This window comes from Panthera tigris, chromosome B4 (assembly GCF_018350195.1).
Source record: "Panthera tigris isolate Pti1 chromosome B4, P.tigris_Pti1_mat1.1, whole genome shotgun sequence".
NCBI lineage: Eukaryota > Metazoa > Chordata > Mammalia > Carnivora > Felidae > Panthera > Panthera tigris.
In genome coordinates, this window is record NC_056666.1 from 132,114,174 (window position 1) to 132,133,382 (window position 19,209).

Here is a 19,209-nt window from a genome sequence, read left to right on the forward strand (position 1 = left end):
CATTTGCATGTAATAAATTATTTATTTCTAAAGCGATTTATTCTTTATTTCTCTTTCGACTCTCTTTCTTCTTGCTTCTGGTTCTTGAGGTCTCTCCCTAAAGAGTGAGCTGAAGATGGATGAGTGGGGGTTGGGGAAGGTGGCTTGGCACACAAGGATGTGGAAATGTTCATTTATAGAGCTGAGAAAATAAACATAGAGGTAGACGAGCTTCTGGTCAGGAAACACCAAGACGGTTTCCTTTAGGATAGGGAAGAATGGGTGCCAGAGGAGAATGCGGTGGTGGCAATGACAACCTCTCCATAGCTTTAGTCTCCCACAATGTCACCTCTGGAAACTGATGGGGGAACTTGCATTAGGAATGAAATATTTTTAAGATACGTTGGCTGGCAGGTAAGATTCTGGACGAAGGGAGAGGCACTACAGTAAAAAGAGGGTAGGCTCTGGAGTCAGACCTCCTACCCTCCAAATGCCGGTTCACTAATTACTCTCTATCTCGGTGACCTTGGGCAAGTGTCCTAACCTTTTTGGAGCCTTAGTTTTCTAACTGTAAAATTTAGACAATGTAAAACTCACACGTTTAACCAGATAATCCCTGCAAAGAAATCAGAACGGTAGTTGGCACAAAGTACGCACAAAATAAACGATGGTCATTATTATCGTCAATTATGGGCCCAAACGACCAGAGTCATACAAACTCCCAGCCAACAATTAACTGTAGCACAGGGAATCCAGAGCTGACTGACGCGCCTATTTGCCCAATAAGATACCAGGAAAGAACTCTGTGGAGTCAAACCAATGGCACTAGTCCTTGTTGTTGGACGGGTTTTCTGGCTGTTCCACCAATAGCTTGAAGATTTGACTAGGGAGTGACATTCTGGCAGTCCAATGACGTACAACCAGCCCACACTCAGCACTTCGAAGGGGATAAATCAAGGAGCCGGCGCGTATAGATTCCGTTATTAGGCAATACTGGATGGAGAGAGGAGCTCAGTGGAAGCAGCGCGAGAGCGAGGCACCAATGAGCTAAAAAAGGAAAAAAGACGATGGTTGCGCCAAGTGAGCTCGGCCGCCATCATGCTCTAGTTTCCCCTTCGCCTCTCCGGGTCCGCGACCAAGGAAGCGGCCTCTGGGATGCTGAGGGGGTGTGTCCCCGAATGATTGGCGCAGGCAGTTCAGCCAATCGTAGCTCGTCAAACGGGAAGCACTTGACCAATGAGGGGCGACGGCAGCGGCGAGGAATTGGAGGGGCGGAACAGCAGCTTGATGGGCATAAAAGCCAGCCAGTGAGAGCCGGAAGCATCCTCCCTGTGGCCAATGGAGTGGGACTCTGGGCGGGCCCCCGAGTGTTTGTGTTGTGGTTTTGGGGGAGGGAGGCGGAGGGGAAAGTTTGTTTATTTTGTTTTTAGTTTCTGGGGTCCCCGTGTTTCTGGGAGGTGAAGCGGGAGGGAGTGACCCCCCCGCGCCCCTCAGTCCCCCTACTACGTCGCCTCCATAGCCTGCGGAGAAGCGGGGACCGCGCGCATCGCAGCGCATCGCCTCACAGCGGAACGCCGCGCACTCGGAGCCGGCGCGGCTCGGCGGTGAGTGAGGACCGACGGCCACTGCCGCCCTTCCCCTCCCCCCGCGCACCGCCCAGTCAGAGCTGGAGGGCCAGGTGGGCGAGGACGCCCGCGGGAGCGCGCGGCGCGGGCCGGCCTGTCAAGCTGAGTCGCAGCGTGTGCGTGTCCTCGCGAGTGAGCGCGCGCGGCGGGGACAGGGCCGGAGGGGGGGCGGGAGCGCGCGCGGGCCCCGGCGGGGGCGGGGGCGTTGAGCGCGCGCTCCGTGGGGGCGGGCGTGTGGTGGGTTTGACCCCGGGGCGGGGAGGGACGCGGGCGACGTCCGGCGTGCAGGGAAGAGGCGCCCCGAATGGCAGGGCCGGGGCTGGCGGGCGCGCGCGGCTCCGGGCGTCACGCGCCAGCAGGTGTGAGCTGGGGGAGGGCTTCCGGGTGGGCTGGTCGAGTCGGGTTCGCTTCCCGTCGCTGGGGGGCCTCCGGGCGGGGAGAGACGCCCCGTCGCGGCGGAGAGCCGGGCCCGCCGAGGCGCGTCAGGCCCCCTGCCTGGCGGGTGGCAGAGGGAGGCGTCAGGCCTGTGTGGGACCCGCGTGTCGGCGGGAATGCGTCCCCCTGCCTAATCCCGGCCGGGGGTGGGGGTGGGGTCCCGCTCCCGCCCCCGCCCCTCACCCCAGAGCCCTGCGGTGTGTGGCCACCTTCGAGAGGCGGTTCAGACTTTCCACGAGGAAATGGGACGAAACAGCACGAGGAGTGTTTTCGGTCTTCCTGTGGGCTGGCTTCCCTTAGGTTCAAGCTAGCGGGCTTATACCGGTGGGCTGAATACCCTAAAGTGGCTCAAGAGACCCAGTAACGGTAGCTTCTTAAAGACCAGCCTATCCTCAGTTCTTTCGGCACAGTGTACCAGTCGGGCTTTTAAGTTTCCTTGCCATCTCATGTGTCTTTTGGCTGTTTTATTACTTTTTAGCACCTATGCAAAAATTGTGCGAGGGATAAGGGGAATTTCAAGTTGGTCATTTGTATTACGATAGAAGCAAAATTATGCAACACAATTGGCCAGAGATACTTCTCCATAGTGAACAAAACGTCATTGGTTGCCTTTCCTCACCCTAGTAGTTAAGCGTACACACATAAGGTGTATACATTTTTGCATGTTAGCCTTTTGTTGAACAATAGAGGCTGTTTCCTTCATTGTTGTGGGGAATTTCAATGGATGATAGCTTCCTGTTGATTGGGAGAAGCATCAATGATCTTGGCTTTGCAACTGTACATACTCTTGGTGGTGTTATGTAAATGCGTTTTCTAAGAACTTTTAGCACATAGTCTTTCACCTCTACATGGTGCAGTTTTGCTGTAGGTAGGTAGTGGGAGGGGTATGAACGTAGGTCGATCCCTACACTAAGGGATCCAGAGCACAAATCGGACCGGTTTGTCCCACTTGGGAAACAGCGATGATAATAACGATGCCTTTATATTTTCTTGGTTCTTGGCCGTTTTTAAGTGTGTGTCCCCAACATCATGTATTTGAGCAGAATAGTTTCCGATAGGACTTAAGAGGGAATTACCAAGCTGCATTTCTAAGGTAGCCTATGAACATCATGCCCTTGAAAAAATAATTTTTTTCCTCATTCAAATGGAAGCCCTTAAAAATGTTTTAAATCCGAAAAATACCACTTGTTCAAATGATAGTAACGTTAACCAACATTCACTGCCTGCTTCTCATATGCCAACCTCTTTATATTTTTTCCTAATCCTTCTCTCAAGCCTGTGGGGAAGGTGTCATTACTGTTTTATGGATAAGAAAAAGATCCTCGAAGAACCATGTTTAGTCTCAAGTCTGTCTGTTTTCAAAGTCTGTGCTTATTCCATTTTGCCTCCTAAATTATCCATGGGAAGAAAGGCAGAAGGTAGACAGGAAAAGAAAAGGCAAGTGCCACTGATGATTGGGTTGCCCATACCTGACTTAAGAATTTAACATTAGGCCACCTGGGTGGCTCAGTCGGTTGAGCCTCCCGACTCTTGGTTTCAGCTCAGGTCATGATCTCGCGGTTCGAGGTTGGTAAGTTTGAGCCCCGCATCGGGCTCTGCACTGCTTAGGATTCTGTCTCCCTCTCTGCCCCTCACCCTCAAGCTCTCTTTCACTCTTTCAAAATAAATAAATAAATAATAAATAATTTAAAAAGGAATTTAATGTTAAACTCATTCTTAGTTTTTAGAAATTAACATTTTTACAAACTTGCATCCATGCTTTGTCTTCATTTCTTCCCTGTTTGGTTTTTTTTATAAAGGTAAATAGAAATGCATTTAATTCAGAAGGTCAAGGCTTTCAGAGCCCTTTGTGCAGATCTCCACTCCAGTACCTTGTGATGGTGATAAACCCTGTGTGCTCTTCCAAGGACCAGGCCTTACTCACTTTTGTATCTAACACGGTACTTGGCACATGGTAGGAGCACAGTAACTGTCAGCTAACTAAGGAGCAGAGTTAAAAGTGCAATGATTTTGGGTTTGTTTTAGCGGTTTTACTTTAACAGGACAATAATAAAGTGAATAATTCATGTGCAAAATGCACATTCTAGAAGAATACGGAAATGGAGCAACTCATGGTGTAGAAGGTTGGCTCTGCCAGTTTGCTGAATCTGCCAGTTCCCCTTATCTCTTTGAGCTGTGTGCCATTCTGTTCTTCCTTTCATCCCCAGAGTTCTAAAAGAGGAGGCTGTACTGACTGCTTCTCTTCACTGCTCAAGTTTTTCTTTGAACCTTTGCAGCCTGGCTCCCAGCCTTACCACTCGCTGAGGCTTTTTCCAAGGTTGCCAATTACCTAATGGTTAAAATTCCCAGAGCATCTTTTCGGGATTTATCCTGTTATGTCTCCCTGCAGCAGTCCTTTTGACTATCCCTACCTTTTTAAAAAATGTTATTTAAAAGATTACATATAGTGGGGTGCGTGGGTGACTCAGTCATTTGAGCATCTGACTCTTGATATAGGCTCAGGTCATGATCTCGTGGTCATGGGATGGAGCCCCACGTCAGACTCAATGCTGAGCATGGAACATGGAGCATGGGATTCTCTCTCTCTGACCCTCTCCCCCATCCTCTCTCTCTCTCTCAAATTAAAAACAAAAATAACATACAGTAACATTAACTTTTAGTATGTGTACAGTTCTATGAATGTTAACACAGGTATAGATTCATGTAACCACCACGACAATCAGGATGGTTTCACCCTCTCCCAAAAAGTTCCTCCTCATACTGTATCCCTTTTGATATAGTATGAGGACTTCTTTCTCCTGACTTCTATCCCAGAGATAAACACCAAGGATCAGACTTAGGCTCCTTTTGTTGTTGTTTTATTTTTCTCTTTCTACTCCTGGAAAATGTTATTTACTTTTGGGACTTAAACTGTCACCTTTGTATCTGCTAACCTGAATATCCACGTCTGACCTCTCTTCCCATACTCCAAAACAGCAATATTTACTGCTAGAATTCTTCACTATTTGTTCATATTTCATACGTTTAAAGTTATGTTTAACTTTGCCTCCTAAGCCAGCTCTTTATCCGATTTTTCTGTATTTTTTGGTGATGCCATCCTCCTCCCTGCTGGTGACCCTGGAACACTCGGAGGGCCCAGTAATAAACTCTCTTATCCCAGACCTGGAATCCTGCTACTCAGCTACAAATATTGGCTCCTGCCTCTTTGCTGCCAAGCTGGCTCCCATTCAGTAGTCTGAGCAGAGTATAGGTAATTGGAGTACTTAGAACGCCATGGGGATCAGACCACTTCTCTGGTCAAAACCCCTGTGGCTTCCCGCTGTACTGAGGCCCATTTGGGATTTTATTTTTCATCCTATGAGACTCTGAACAATTGGCCTCTGCCTGCCCCTCCAGCCTTCCCTTACCTCTTTTATGGCCCACCCCCCTTTCTGATGTCCTAATTACGCAGTCTTTCTTTCAGTTCCTTGAATTACCCAGACCTTTTCTTCGCAGCTTCAAGGTTTTTGTACGCACCACTTTCCTGGCTTGGCCTGTTCTTCCCCCGCTTCCCCCTTAATCTTCACCCACCTGCCTCCAGGGTTGCGATTAAAATGTCACTTCTTCAGAGAGGCTCTCCTTTATGGCCTCCCACCACCACCCCAGTCCACCCTCAGTCAGGTCTCCCAGATCTCTTGTTCCTTTTTCGTAGCTGTCGCCACAATTTGTGATTCAGGACCACGTCTGTTTTGTTTCTCTTGTCTCCAGAGCCAGCCAAGCTTCAGGCTCACGGCAAACCCCCAGTAAATATTCGTTGGCTGTGTTGTGAGTCTGGGCTTTGCTTTTATAATTTATTGCCCTCTTGTAGTTTCTGGTAGCCTTGCATTCTACTCCTACCTTCTCTGGGACTTGATCTCACTGTTGGAAGTCTTGCCACACAGAGCTAGATCTGAAATTGCTGAAGAGGACACAGAGCCTGTTCTTCTGAATTGTACCTCTGCCTGGGAGCCCTGACCCCTAACCCCTGACCCTCCACTAGATCTAACCTAAACTGTGGCTGACCTTGCTCAGTCCGCTCAGCAGTGCACCTTGGTTATCCAGGCTGGGCCAGGGCTTGCAGCTCACTCTTCCCTCACCTCACCCTGCTCTGGATTTCTCCTCTCTCCACCCAGCGTGTGACCGCCAAACACCTTGTGTACCATCCAGTTGAGCCTGCTTACCCTTCGACCTTTGCCAGCCTTTTGACATTGACAACTGCCTCTAGGGTCTTGATCCTACAGATTGCCCCCACACGAATCTTCCTGAAACAGCACTTTCTGTTTCCTGTCCCCTCCCCAGATCTAGCACAGGCACTTATGGTTGAAAACCTTCAGTGGTTGTTTCATTGCCTAGAGGGCTTAAACTCTAGCTTGTTATTTAAGTGCTTCAGACTAGTGTTGTCCAGTAGAAGTAGACTGCAGGCCACAAATGTGAGCCACACTGAAAAGGCAGAAAAAGTGAAATAGATTTTCATAACATTTTATTTACTTCAGTATACCCCAAATATTTTATGTAAACGTGTGATCAGTAAAAAAACAGTGAGATGCTTTACATTCCTTTTCGTTTTGTTTTGTTTTGTTTTGTTTTCGTGTTAGGTCTTTGAAATCTGGAGTGGATTTTTCACTTACCCCGTCCCAATTTAGACTAACCACATTTCAGGTGCTCAGTAGCCACATGTGGCTAGTGGCTACTGTGTTGGACAACACAGCCCTAAGCTGTGTGCTCCTCAGAGTTGGAGAGCTCTACCTACGTAGTTCCAGCTGTTGGCCTTTGATAACTGTATTCCCCGTATCTACAGCCAGCTCCTCTCCAAACACCCAAATCTTCCTTGCTTGGGGATCCCAGGGTATCCCTAAAGTTCAGTTCTCACCGTTTCCTCTAACCCTTTAACATTATTTTTGTGTGCGTGTCACTGTTTTTTCATATAGCAATTACGGTAATTCTCATTTTGCTTATAATTTGAAGTAAAGTTAAAAGGGGCGCCTGGGTGGCTCAGTCGGTTGGGCAACCGACTTCAGCTCAGGTCATGATCTCGTAGTCCGTGAGTTCGAGCCCTGCATCGGGCTCTGTGCTGACAGCTCAGAGCCTGGAGCCTGTTTCAGATTCTGTGTCTCCCTCTCTCTCTGACCTTTCCCCATTCATGCTCTGTCTCTCTCTGTCTCTAAAATGAATAAACGTTAAAAAAAAAATTTTTTTTTAAAAGTAAAGTTAAAATATTTTAATAACTGGGGGCGCCTGGGTGGCTCTGTTGGTTAAGTATTCGACTTTGGCTCAGGTCATGGTCTCACAGTTTATTAATTTGAGCCCCACATTGGGCTCTGCTGACACCTCAGAGCCTGCTTCAGATCCTCTGTCTCCCTCCCTCTCTCTGCCCCTTACCTGATTGCGCGCACATGTGCTTTCTCTCTCAAAAATAGATAACCATTAAAAAAATATATTTTAGGGGCGCCTGGGTGGCGCAGTCGGTTAAGCGTCCGACTTCAGCCAGGTCACGATCTCGCGGTCTGTGAGTTCGAGCCCCGCGTCAGGCTCTGGGCTGATGGCTCGGAGCCTGGAGCCTGTTTCCGATTCTGTGTCTCCCTCTCTCTCTGCCCCTCCCCCGTTCATGCTCTGTCTCTCTCTGTCCCAAAAATAAATAAAAAACGTTGAAAAAAAAATTTTAAAAAAAAAGAATATATTTTAGGGGCTCCTGGGTGGCTCTGTCAGATAAGTGACCGACTCCTGGTTTTGGCTCAGGTCATGATCTAGCAGTTTGAGAGTTCGAGTCCCTCATTGGGCTCCGTGTTGACAGTGCAGAGCCTGCTTGGGATTCTTCTTCTGTCTCCCACTCTCGGCCCCTCCCCCACATGCGCTTTCTCTCTCTTTCTCTCGAAATAAATAAATAAACTTAAAAATAATAATAACATAAAAAATATATACATATTTTAGAGGCACCGGCTCAGTCAGTTAAGCATCCGGCTTTGGCACAGGTCATGATCTCATGGTTAGTGAGTTCGAGTCCCGCATCGAGCATTCTGCTGTCAGCACGGAGCCCGCTTTGGATCCCCAGTCTCTCTGTCTCTCTGCCCCTCCTCTGCTCTCTCTCAAAAATAAACATTTAAGAGAAAATAAAAGTAAAAAAGATATTTTAATAACTGATATTTAACAAGGGATGGGCACTGACCAGTGGAAATAAGTGCCTGATGAACTGGAACTGATGGCGATTGTACACAGCCTCTGTGTTCTCATCTGTGTGTACCTGCTGAATAGAGCTCTGATCATTCGGAGCTACTGTATTGTTGGCCTCCCCCATACAACTATGAGTTCCTCAAAGGCAGGCTATTGTCCTACTCATTTTTGCATCCCAAGACAGCTCCTGACCTGGCCTATATAGTAGGCAGTCTATAAATACTTTAAATGGACAAATGCTACCTTATATGTTGTTTTATTCTGTGTCCTATATTTTATCTTTCCAAATAGAAACTAGAATATAAGTCCTTTGAGGACAGAGATCATGAATTATGAAGGAGTATATACAATATTTTCTCAATGGTCTTCATAGGAACGTTTCTTCTCAATGAAGGTGCCTGGATGGCTCAGTCAGAAGAGGGTGCAACTCTTGGTCTTGGGGTTGTTTGAGCCCCACTTTGGATATAGAGATTAGTTCAAAACATAAAATCTTAAAAAATATAAAAATTAAAAAATAACTGTTCAGGGATACCTGACTGGCTCAATCAGTAGAGCATGCCATTCTTTATCTTGGGGTCCTGAAGTTGGGGGCATTGAGGTGCCCATGTTGGGGGCATAGAGATTCCTTAAAATGTTTGTTACAGCCCATTAGTGATGTTTAAAAAGTTGAATAAAGATTTTAAAATATAACTGTTTAGATATTTTGGGTTTTCAGGCTGGGTCAGAAATGAGATTTGACTTTTTTTTTTTTTTTAATGTTTATTTATTTTTGAGAGAGAGAGAGAGAGAGAACAGGGGTGGGGAGGGGCAGAGAGAGAGAGGGAGACACAGAACTTGAAGTGGGCTCCAGGCTCTGCGCTGTCAGCACAGAGCCCGATGCGGGGCTTGAACTCACTAACTGTGAGATCATGACCTGAGCTGAAGTCGGATGCCCAGCCAACTGAGCCACCCAGGCGCCCCAAGGTTTGGCTTTAATGAGACTTATTTTCTTTTGTGGTTTGTAAACTGGCTCGGAAAGCAGCTTCAGAAGAACTCCTTGGAATTAATGCATACCCTTCCAGAGTTAGAAGCGCAGTTGGTTTTGGAAAGGCACTGCCCAGGAGTTAAAAGTCCTGGGTTGGTTTGTATTGCAGACATTTGCTTGGGTACCTACTATGCTTCAAGCACAGGAATGAATGAGAATTAAAAACTATAATAGTGTGAAAGAAATGCTCTTTTAACACAGAGATGAAATGATTAATTCTTCCTAGGAAGATTTCATTTTTCTCTGCTCCGTTTTATTTTACCCATTTCTAGCACGGACTGCCCTATGTCATGTTTCTAGGTCTGTCTCTCTCACTAGATTATCAGTTTCTAAAGAGCAAGACTGTTGTGTTCATCTCTGCATCCCTGAGTACTCACTGTACTGTGCCTGCCATATTGTAGGCTCTCAAGTGTTTATTGAGTAAATAACCTCAAATAAATTACTTAGCTTTGCAAAACCTCCGTTTTTTCTTTTGTAAGCAGGGAATTCTCTGCCTCAGAGAATTGTTGAGGCTGCAAAAAGAATAGTTTTTTAAAACCAAATATCTATTCAATATATGTTCTACCTCAGTATAAGACACTCAAAACACATGTGTAAATCTGATCATATTTGTCCCCTGCTTAAAACTGTTAATGAGTCCCAAAAGCCCTGCCATACCCTTTTTGGAATATAAGCTTCATAAATCACTGGTCTCTCTTGTTCACTGAATACCCAGTGAACACCCTACCTTCTTTCCTGCCACTCTCCCCTTTGCTGCCTGAACTCTCACCACACTGACCCCCTTCTGGTTCCTGAAATACATAGTCCTCTCCGCTCAAAGTTTTTTCCTTGCACTTGCTGTTTCCATAGCTTGGAAGCCCCCCCACCCTGACCTTAGTTGATGCCTCTTCAATCCTCTGAGCTCAATTTATGACACTTCCTTAGTGACTTCCTAGTCACCCCCACCCCAAATTAGATGTGCTCCCCCCCCCCCCGATTTTTTGTTTTTTGTTTTTGTTTTTTTTTAATTTTTAAAGGGCGCCTGGGTGGCTCAATCGGTTAAGGGTCCGACTTCAGCTCAGGTCACGATCTCACGGTTGGTGGGTTCAAACCCCGCATCAGGTTCTGTGCTGACAGCTCGGAGCCTGGAGCCTGCTTCAGATTCTGTGTCTTCCTCTCTCTCTGCCCCTCCCCCACTCATGCTCTGTTTCTCTCTGTCTCAAAAATAAACATTAAACAAAAAAATTTTTAAGGTTTTATTTTTTAAGTAATCTCTACACCCAACGTAGGGCTTGAATTTACAACTGCGAGATCCAGAGTCACACCCTCCCCGAACTGAGCCACCCAGGTGTCCCTTGATGTGTTTCTTTTAAAAACTCAGAGCACTTGGGGCACCTGGGTGGCTCAGTTGGGTGACTGTCCAACTTCAGCTCAGGTCATGACCTCCTGGTTTGTGAGTTCGAGCCCCGAGTCCGGCTGTGTGCTGACAGCTGAGAGCCTGGAGCCTGCTTCAGATTCTGTGTCTCCCTCTCTCTGTCCCTCCCCGGCTTGTACTCTTGTCTCTCTCTCAAAAATAAATAAACATTAAAAAAATTTTTTTAAACACTCAGAGCACTTAATAGAATTGTAATGAAATAATCATTTCATTTATATATTATTTCTTTGCTAGAACATAGCTATGTGAATAAAAATACTTCGATTTTTTTCACGTTTGTATAACCAGTATCTGGCATTGTTAAGTTACACATAGTAGGTCTTCATAAATCTTTTTCACATGAAGTTAGGAAAGAGAACTAAAACTAAAAATAGAATTAAAAGAAGTAGTCATTAAAAAAAGTGGTCATTCTAATGGTTTAAATATATGGGGGTGGAAGGGGCTTTCCTTTTTAAGTTGTCTCCAGGTTCTTTTTGTATTTTTTAAATTACTGCTTATAATAGATAAACATTTTAAGATTACAGAAAGAATATTGTTATTAAAATTTTTAATATGTCTGGAAATCTTAGTTACTAATGAGTGTCCTTTTAATCCTTATTAGTAGAAATGATCAGAATGGTTATTCCTGGCTCAGTCAGTGGAACATGTGACTCTTGATCTCTGGGTTATAAGTTCAAGCCCTATGTTGGGTATAGAGATTGCTTAAGAATAAAATCCTAAAAAAAATTTAAAAATTAAAATCTTTTTATATGCTAGGGACTAGGATGGCTACAGTTTCACTGAACATTTGCATGTGTACATGTGCTGAATGCTCTTAGACACTAGGACTACAAGAATGGGATGAGAAGAGATCTTTGCTCCCGGGGAGTGCACAGCCAAGTGGGTGTGACAGACTTGGACACAGATGAGTTCCAGTTGGTGTAATACATGCTGTGAGAGACAGTACAAGGGATGGGGCAGGGGGGGAAAGGAAAGTCATCAATACAACTGGAGGTCAAGAAAGCCTTTCCAGGGAGGGAGACACTCCCAGTAAGTCATGGAAGAAAAGGGCATTTCAGGCAGAAGCAGAGGGAACAGCCTGTGCAGAGGTACAAAGGAACATATTTAGTATATGGAGAAGACAGCTATATGGAGAAGCGGTGTGCTTTATAAAGCTGGTCTTGGGGTACAGGGCCAATGGCTGACTTACAGGCTGTGACATGCTACACTCAGATTCTTAGATTACGTTGCATTTCAGAACTGGAAATGATTTTAGAAATAATGATGCGATTCTGTATATTTGAATTCATAAAAGCATTATCAAGTACCATTCAGTGTCAACTATACTTAAAAAAAAAAAAAGTACCATTCAAAGAAGATTAGTCATAAACCAGAATGGTGCTTGTCACTGTACCTATAACCATGCAAATGATATCAGATGGAGTTAGAAAGTGGTGACTCATTTGAGCTTATCTGTAAAAGCAGAGTAAAGGAAGTGACCTCTTGCTTGACTGCCTGAGGTGAGTGTTGATCCATCTCCCAAGGGCCAGATGATGAACCAGTAAAAGGGATGAGATCAGAAAGCAGTATCTAGAAGAGCCTCTGGATATGTGTACATTTTTACAGCTTGAAGGTTGTTAAATTGGCTGGGGCTCCTGGGTAGTTTAGTCAGAAGCTTCCGACTTCGGCTCGGAACATGATCTTGAGGTTCGTGAGTTTGGGCCCCGCATCGGGCTCTGCACTGATGGTGCGGAGTCTGCTTGGGACCCTCTGTCTCCCTCTCTCTCTGCCCTTCCTCCCCCACAACCTCTCAAAAATAAACATTTTTTTTAAAAAAGTTGTTACATGTCTGTAAGTCTCCAATTGGTCTATTGAACTAGCATTAGTTTAATTTGATTCTCAACCATAATTAAGAAAGGAAGATTTGTTGAACATAAATCTAGCCCATTTTCCTTCATTTTATTCCTCTTTGGTTCACTGGCTCTTTGCTTTCTTGTCTTCCTTCCATACCTTTTCCTCAGCTCTGTTACTTTTTTTTTTTTTTTTTTTTTGAGAGGAGTAGGGAGGGGCAGTGGGAGAGAGAGAGAATCCTAAACAAGCTCCACGCCCAGTACAGAGCCCCATTAGGGCTCAATCTCACAACCGTGAGATCATGACTGAGCCAAAAATAAGAGTTGGATGCTTAAATGACTGCCCCCCAGACCTGTTACTCTTAAGTATTGCCTCCTTTCCCCCAATCCATCCCATCTCTTCCCATCTTTTTTTATCCATTATCAGTAAGCTGTTTTCAGTTACAGCTGTGGGATACCTGTACTTTGTTGGCATATACAATATTTCTCAGCTTTGCATGTTCAGAGCTTGATATTTTTCAGAATGATTGGAGGTTACGCTGGGGAGTGCTGGTTGCCACTCAGAATATGCTAATTGACCCATTTCAATGTCAATTGCTACAAATTCTTTTTATTTATTTATTTATTTATTTATTTATTTATTTACTTTTATATGAATACAAATTCTGTGTGATCATTTGTTGATCTAGATTACAAGGGGCAAAAGAGATAATGGATGGTAGGAAGAATGACAGCAGTGAGTGTAGTTTATTTCAAGATGTTTGGAAAAGAAAGAAAGGAAATAATGGAATCAGGGCCAGGTTGAGAAGGCAACCTGTTAAGGTGAGAAATTCTACGTAAAGATGTGTAGCAAGGACCCAGGAGAGAGAGAAAAATCGAAACTGTTTGAATGGAGATGGTAGGTAGTCCACAGGGCAAGGCCACCAGATTCCTGTCAAGGGCATAGGTGGCATGATAATCCTTAGAAGTTCTTGTAGCTCCTCAACTAGAGAAAAGGGAGAAGTCAGGGTTTCTGTCTTGGTACTTTGAGCTCAAAACAAGTTTATACTGCTCTGGCTCCCAGCAGAATGGTTTGCACATAGCAGGTGTAGACATTCTGAGAGATAAATTCACAGGATCGAAAGAAAATACTGATTATAACTTGAAACATGTTCTAGTTACTAGATCACATTGTGTAGTTTATGACAAATGAACATGTTTATTAATCCTGTGTCTTGTGAATAGGACGGGTTACATTGTATTCTTTTCCTAGAAGTGTTCATTTATCAAATGTATATATTTAAAATATACCACAATTTTTGTAATGCTGTTTTGGCATGTCTTTATTTCAAAAACACACTGAGAACCTCAAAAAGTGGAAGTAGACAAGGTTTCCTCATTTAGGCCCAGGTCAGCATAGCAATTGAAATGTTTTGAACATCTACTAGGTTCTGGTGAGGAAAGAAGAAAAGAGAAACAAAGTAGAAGGATGAAAACTGAGACCCTCCAAGGACTAGATATTTATCCTTCCTGGAAATCTTACAAGATGGTCTGTCATACTCAGCAGGGAGATCTTTTACCCAGTTGTGTATTTCAGTGGCACTTCTGAATATAGAATCTCTCCACTTAGATGTACCAACAGATTTTAAAATAAATCTTTTCCCAACTACTCTTTTGTCAACCTCTTCACTATAAAACTTTCTATATTTTTGTACCAAAGTGTTTAGAATTTATGATATTTTTATTTTGTAGTTTGGCTGTATCTCCTTAAAAAGACACGCTAATGACTGATTCCCCCTTAAACCATGCAGGTGGGTCCGTGGATAAAGAGAGGAGGTTTTTTTTATGCCCACACATTCCCATTCCTGAAACACAGCTCAGTGGGGAAAACATTACTTTTAAAACACAGAGAGAATTAGTGAAAAGGCTCTTTGTAGAAATAACAAAAACAAAACAATAGAATGGAAATGCAAAACACATCACATTTCGAGCCAGTAAGGGCTGGTTTGAAAACTTTAAAAAGGGGACCCTGTGCCCCACAGGCAGCTTGTGGGTCGGCCTCAGCATATTGTGACACCGCCCTGCGCTTCCTGAACCTGCCAGAGCCCAGGCTCAACACTGATGTTTTGTGTTTGCTTTGGAAGCGGATGCTCTCTAGACTTCTATTTACTGTACTTAAAAATGAGTATTTAATGTCATTTTCTCTTGTTTTCCTTTAACACCCCCCCCCCCCCAAGACTTGGGAATTGTCATTCAGAGTGCTTTTTAGGAAGGTAACTCTGGAGACTGGAGAGGGGCCTCTGCTTCACCTCCCTTAAAAGTTGTTGACTCTGTTGGGTCCCCTCATTGGTAACCCCCCCTCCCAATCCCAGGTCACCAAAGCCTGAACCACTGAATCTTGGAGCATTGTCATCTCCCTTAGCGCCTTTCTCTGTGGCTTTGGACCTTGAGCCTCTCCTTTTTGCTTCCACTCCGCCATCCTGATTCTAAGTCACCCTCAGCTTGTGGCTGGATTATTAAAATAGCTTCCTGTCAGTTGCTCTGTTCCTAGTTTCTCACCAGAAAACATTTCCTACATACTATTTTCTTTATCAGCCTATGCTTTCTTATTCTGTGAAATCCAAACACCTGTGTCGGAGCCAGGCTCCTTCACTGCTTCCAGCTTTCAACTGTCATCCCCTAGTTTTGAACCTTTGCCTTTTTTTTTTTAATGTTTATTTATTTTTGAGAGACAGAGGGAGACAGAGCATGAGTGGGGGAGGGGTAGAGAAAGAGAGGGAGACACAGAATCCGAAGGAGGTTCCAGGCCCTGAGCTGTCTGCACAGAGCCCAACGTGGGGCTTGAACTCACGAGCTGTGAGATCATGACCTGAGCCGAAGTCGGATGCTTAACCAACTGAGCCACCCAGGCCCCCTGAACCTTTGCCTTCTATACAATCTTTTCTCTATTTTCCATATGATTCTCTCGCTTTTTGTCCTCATACCTTATAAAAGGCTATTCCTTATGTAAAATATCCTCCCTGTTTCTGGCTTCCAAACCATTTTGCTTCTCACCCTCAGAAAGCCTTCTCTAAAGTTTTCTTCCTGGAAGCCTTTCTTTATTAAAGCCCTCTTTCATTTGGACAGTTTGTTTTCATTGATGTGATTGAATACACTAAATAAATAAATTTTCCTAATTTCGTTCATTACTTTCAGTGGCATTTTTGTCTGTTCTTTTGTGTTTTTTTTTTTTTTCATATACAACTGTATCATTTACAAAGAAAGTCAATTTTATTTTCTGACCTTTGAGTTCTAAATCTTGCCTTATCGAACTGGCTAGGACCTCAGGTACCATGTCGAGTGGAAGAAGTATGAATGGGCACCTTTGCTTTTTTCCTTGGATGTAGGGGGAAAACATCCTACTGTTAAGTGTGATGTTACCTGTGTTTTTCCTAGTTCCTTAGCTGCTATTCAGCTGAATACTGGAGGGATCCCCCTACAGATCTCGAGAGTTCTTCCTCTGTGCGGCTCTTCCTTTCCAGTGCTGTTCACTGCAAACTCTAGCTGCCTCAGCCTTCTGGAAATCTCAGCTGCATCTCCTCAATTCAGGGAGGTCTCTGAGTTCCACTTGGGTTTCCCCTCCCGGCGGCTTGGTGGCCTGGAATCTTTCCCTAGGCAGCAAGCTAGGGCAATTGTAGGGCTCAGCTTGTTTGTTTACCATCTCTTTAGGGATCACTGTCCTTCCTTGCCTGATGTCCAATGTTTTGAAAACCGTTGTTTATATATTTTGTCCGGTTTTTTAGTTGTCTGTTTGTTTTTTTACCTGCAAGGGTACATCCGACTGCTGTTACCCCGGCTTTTCTGAAAGTGGAAGTACTGTCTTTTCTTAAAACATCTGAGGAATTATTTAGGAGTTGCTTCCAGAATAAGAAATACTCTTTGGAATTTCCGTAGGGGAAAATCTTCATTCTTTCAGGGTGGATTTGATTTAGGGGAGCAACCAAGAACCATTTTTCAGGTCTGGTTAAGTGATTTGTCTGGGCAATACTGTTTGGGGTCCGAAATGAGTTCAAAGTAATGAGGCAGATTTCCTTGTGTGATTTGTAAATTGGTCTGGAAGCAAAGTAGGAGTTGCAAAGTATTTTCAGTGATGGCAACCTGACTGAGATAATTACCTATGTAACTTCTTAGGAGTGTGTACTTTGAAAAATAACTTCCATTTGAACGTTTCTATATAGTGATTGGTATATATTTAGTATCAGTTTATATTTACAGCTTGGACTTAACTGCTTCTTATAAGGTTTCTTAAATTGTTTTTATGTGATACTGTCTCTCCAACTTGATTATAAACTCACTGACCTCTGGATAGTTTTGTACCTCGTCTCACTATGCTGCACTCAACTGTGGAAGCTCCTTAAATCAGGATAGTTAACCAATTTCTAGTTAACTATAATTACCTGATAGTTAACTGATTCATAAGGAAACAAAGATCACTCTGTCAAAATATGCTACATGATATAAAGGATATAAAATTGGGTTTTGATACCTGTATAGCATTATTAATGCCTTCATAATTTAAAGTTACTCATGTAAGATATTGAATTCCAGTAGCATGAGCACATATCTGTATCTGTCTTAACCCTGCAGGAGTTATGTGAATGACTTAGTTCAAAGAGATGCCTTGAATCTGGATCTGTTATGTAATTAACCAAGGAATATCCTTAGAACCTAGTAGATTGGTATATGTGCTACCTTAGATGAACCCTATATCACTGGATAAAATTCTTTGCGGGGGGTGGGGGGCAGTAGGGGGCAGAGGAAGGGTAACAGTCTTTTCCCACAATCTTTGTTTGTTTGTTTTTAATTTTTTAATTTTTTAACGTTTATTTACTTGAGAGACAGAGCATGAACGGGGGAGGGTCAGAGAGAGAGGGAGACACAGAATCGGAAGCAGGCTCCAGGCTCTGAGCCATCAGCCCAGAGCCGGACGCAGGGCTCAAACTCACGGACCGCGAGATGGTGACCTGAGCTGAAGTCGGACGCTTAACCGACTGAGCCACCCAGGCGCCCCGTCCCACAATCTTTGTTTACTGGCACCTGCAGGTCCCATTAGTCCCACCTCCACCTCCCATTAGAGAATAAGGGCTTTTAGAATATATTCTTAATGGATTAAATTCTTAAATTTTTGACTTTCAGTATATTTTTTAAATTTCCTGTTTTTAGTTAATTGATTTTACAGCTTTACAGTTCTTTCATAGTCAATCTTGTAATAGAGACTTTCGTTATTCATACTTACATGATGTCCTCTTGGCTTGCTCTTTACCCTTGATATTCTAGGACCTTACGATCTTGTTTTCTTTGTTCTCTTTTCTTCCAGTTCTGCTTTGTTCAAGTAAAAGGAAGATTACAGTGGGAAATTCTCTTTTAAATTCTTATATGTGAGATGGACTTTTTTTTTTTAATTTATTTTTTATTTTAGAGAGAGAAAATCTTAAGCATTCCACACTCAGCACAAAGCCCTACACAGGGCTCCATCCCATGACCCTGGGATTATGACCTGAGCCGAAATCAAAAGTTGGATGCTTAACTGACTGAGCCACCCACACACTGCTGAAATGGAGTTTTTAAATCAAAATTTACCATGAAGTTTTTAATTTTGGGTTTTAATTAATTTAGAATTCCACTTATCAGTGATGTGTTCATATGTACTATTTCTGATGGCCGCATAAGTTTCATGGATAGTAAAAACTGTAATTTAGTAAACAATACTGGTAGAGATAACCTTATCCTTCCTTTCTAGGATATAGCAACAACTAGACAACCAGTTGTGCTACTCATGTTGCTTTAAGGAATATTTTGAATTATTTTCAATCTTTAGTTTTTTTTGAGTATAACTCTGTGAGAGCTTCCTCTAGGCAGAAATAATTCGGGGTTCTGCATCCCACACACGTGTTAAAAGAGGTTTTCACAGCTTTCATGTCTACCAGTTGTGAAACGAGGTTCCTGTTTGGTTGCGTTGTTTCTACCATTTTGTTAGTTGTGTGAGAGTGGGGGAGGGAGGGAGGATTGGTGAGTACTTAAAAAAAAAATTCAACCAATTTTGTTTTATGTAGATACAACAGTTTAAAATGTAGTACTGTATTTATGTTTATTAAAGTCTTTATTCTGTCCCTATTTTTCATGTGAAATCTGCCAAATTACTCTTCATTGTAATTAATTATAGGTTCTCAGTAGTTTTTGTCTCAGTTCTTGCTTTAATCTGGCTTTACAGTTTTGTTTCTATAATAGAGAACTTTGAGTTTTGCAAGTTTCATTATCATTTGTTATTTAGTCATATAATATAATGGAATTGATACGTAACTGGGCTAAAATACATAATTTTCCTTACTTGCACATGTTCTCTTTCTTGACTTTTATTTTGTGTTCTGTTCCTTGATAACTATTTGGATAATGTGACTTCATTTTTATTTTGATTTTTTAAAATGATTTAAATTGATGCTTGTTCACTTTTAAAATCTGTGCCCCTCTTTGATAAATAAAAAAATCACGGGGCGCCTGCATGGCTCAGTTGGTTAAGCATCCAACTTCGGCTCAGGTCATGATCTCATAGTTCATGGGTTTGAGCCCCCACGTTTGGCTCTGTGCTGACAGCTCAGGGCCTGGAGCCTGCTTTGGATTCTGCGTGTCCTTCTCTCTTTGCCCCTCCCTCACTTGCACTCTGTCTCTCTCTCAAAAATAAATAAACATGAAAAAAAAATT

The 19,209-nt window shown here is 43.5% G+C and overlaps 1 protein-coding gene across 2 annotated transcripts in view; it reads left to right on the plus strand.

Moving 5' to 3' along the window:
* The first annotated feature begins 1,352 nt into the window (after nucleotides 1–1,352).
* Nucleotides 1,353–19,209, plus strand: part of TNRC6B (trinucleotide repeat containing adaptor 6B) — a 247,560-nt gene continuing 229,703 nt past the window's right edge. The window contains exon 1 of one of the 2 annotated variants that reach the window (XM_042993339.1): nucleotides 1,353–1,583. The gene's annotated coding sequence lies outside the window, so the exon portion shown is untranslated. Of the gene's footprint in view, nucleotides 1,658–19,209 lie in introns of both variants that reach the window. The other variant, XM_042993345.1, reaches the window with a different exon arrangement.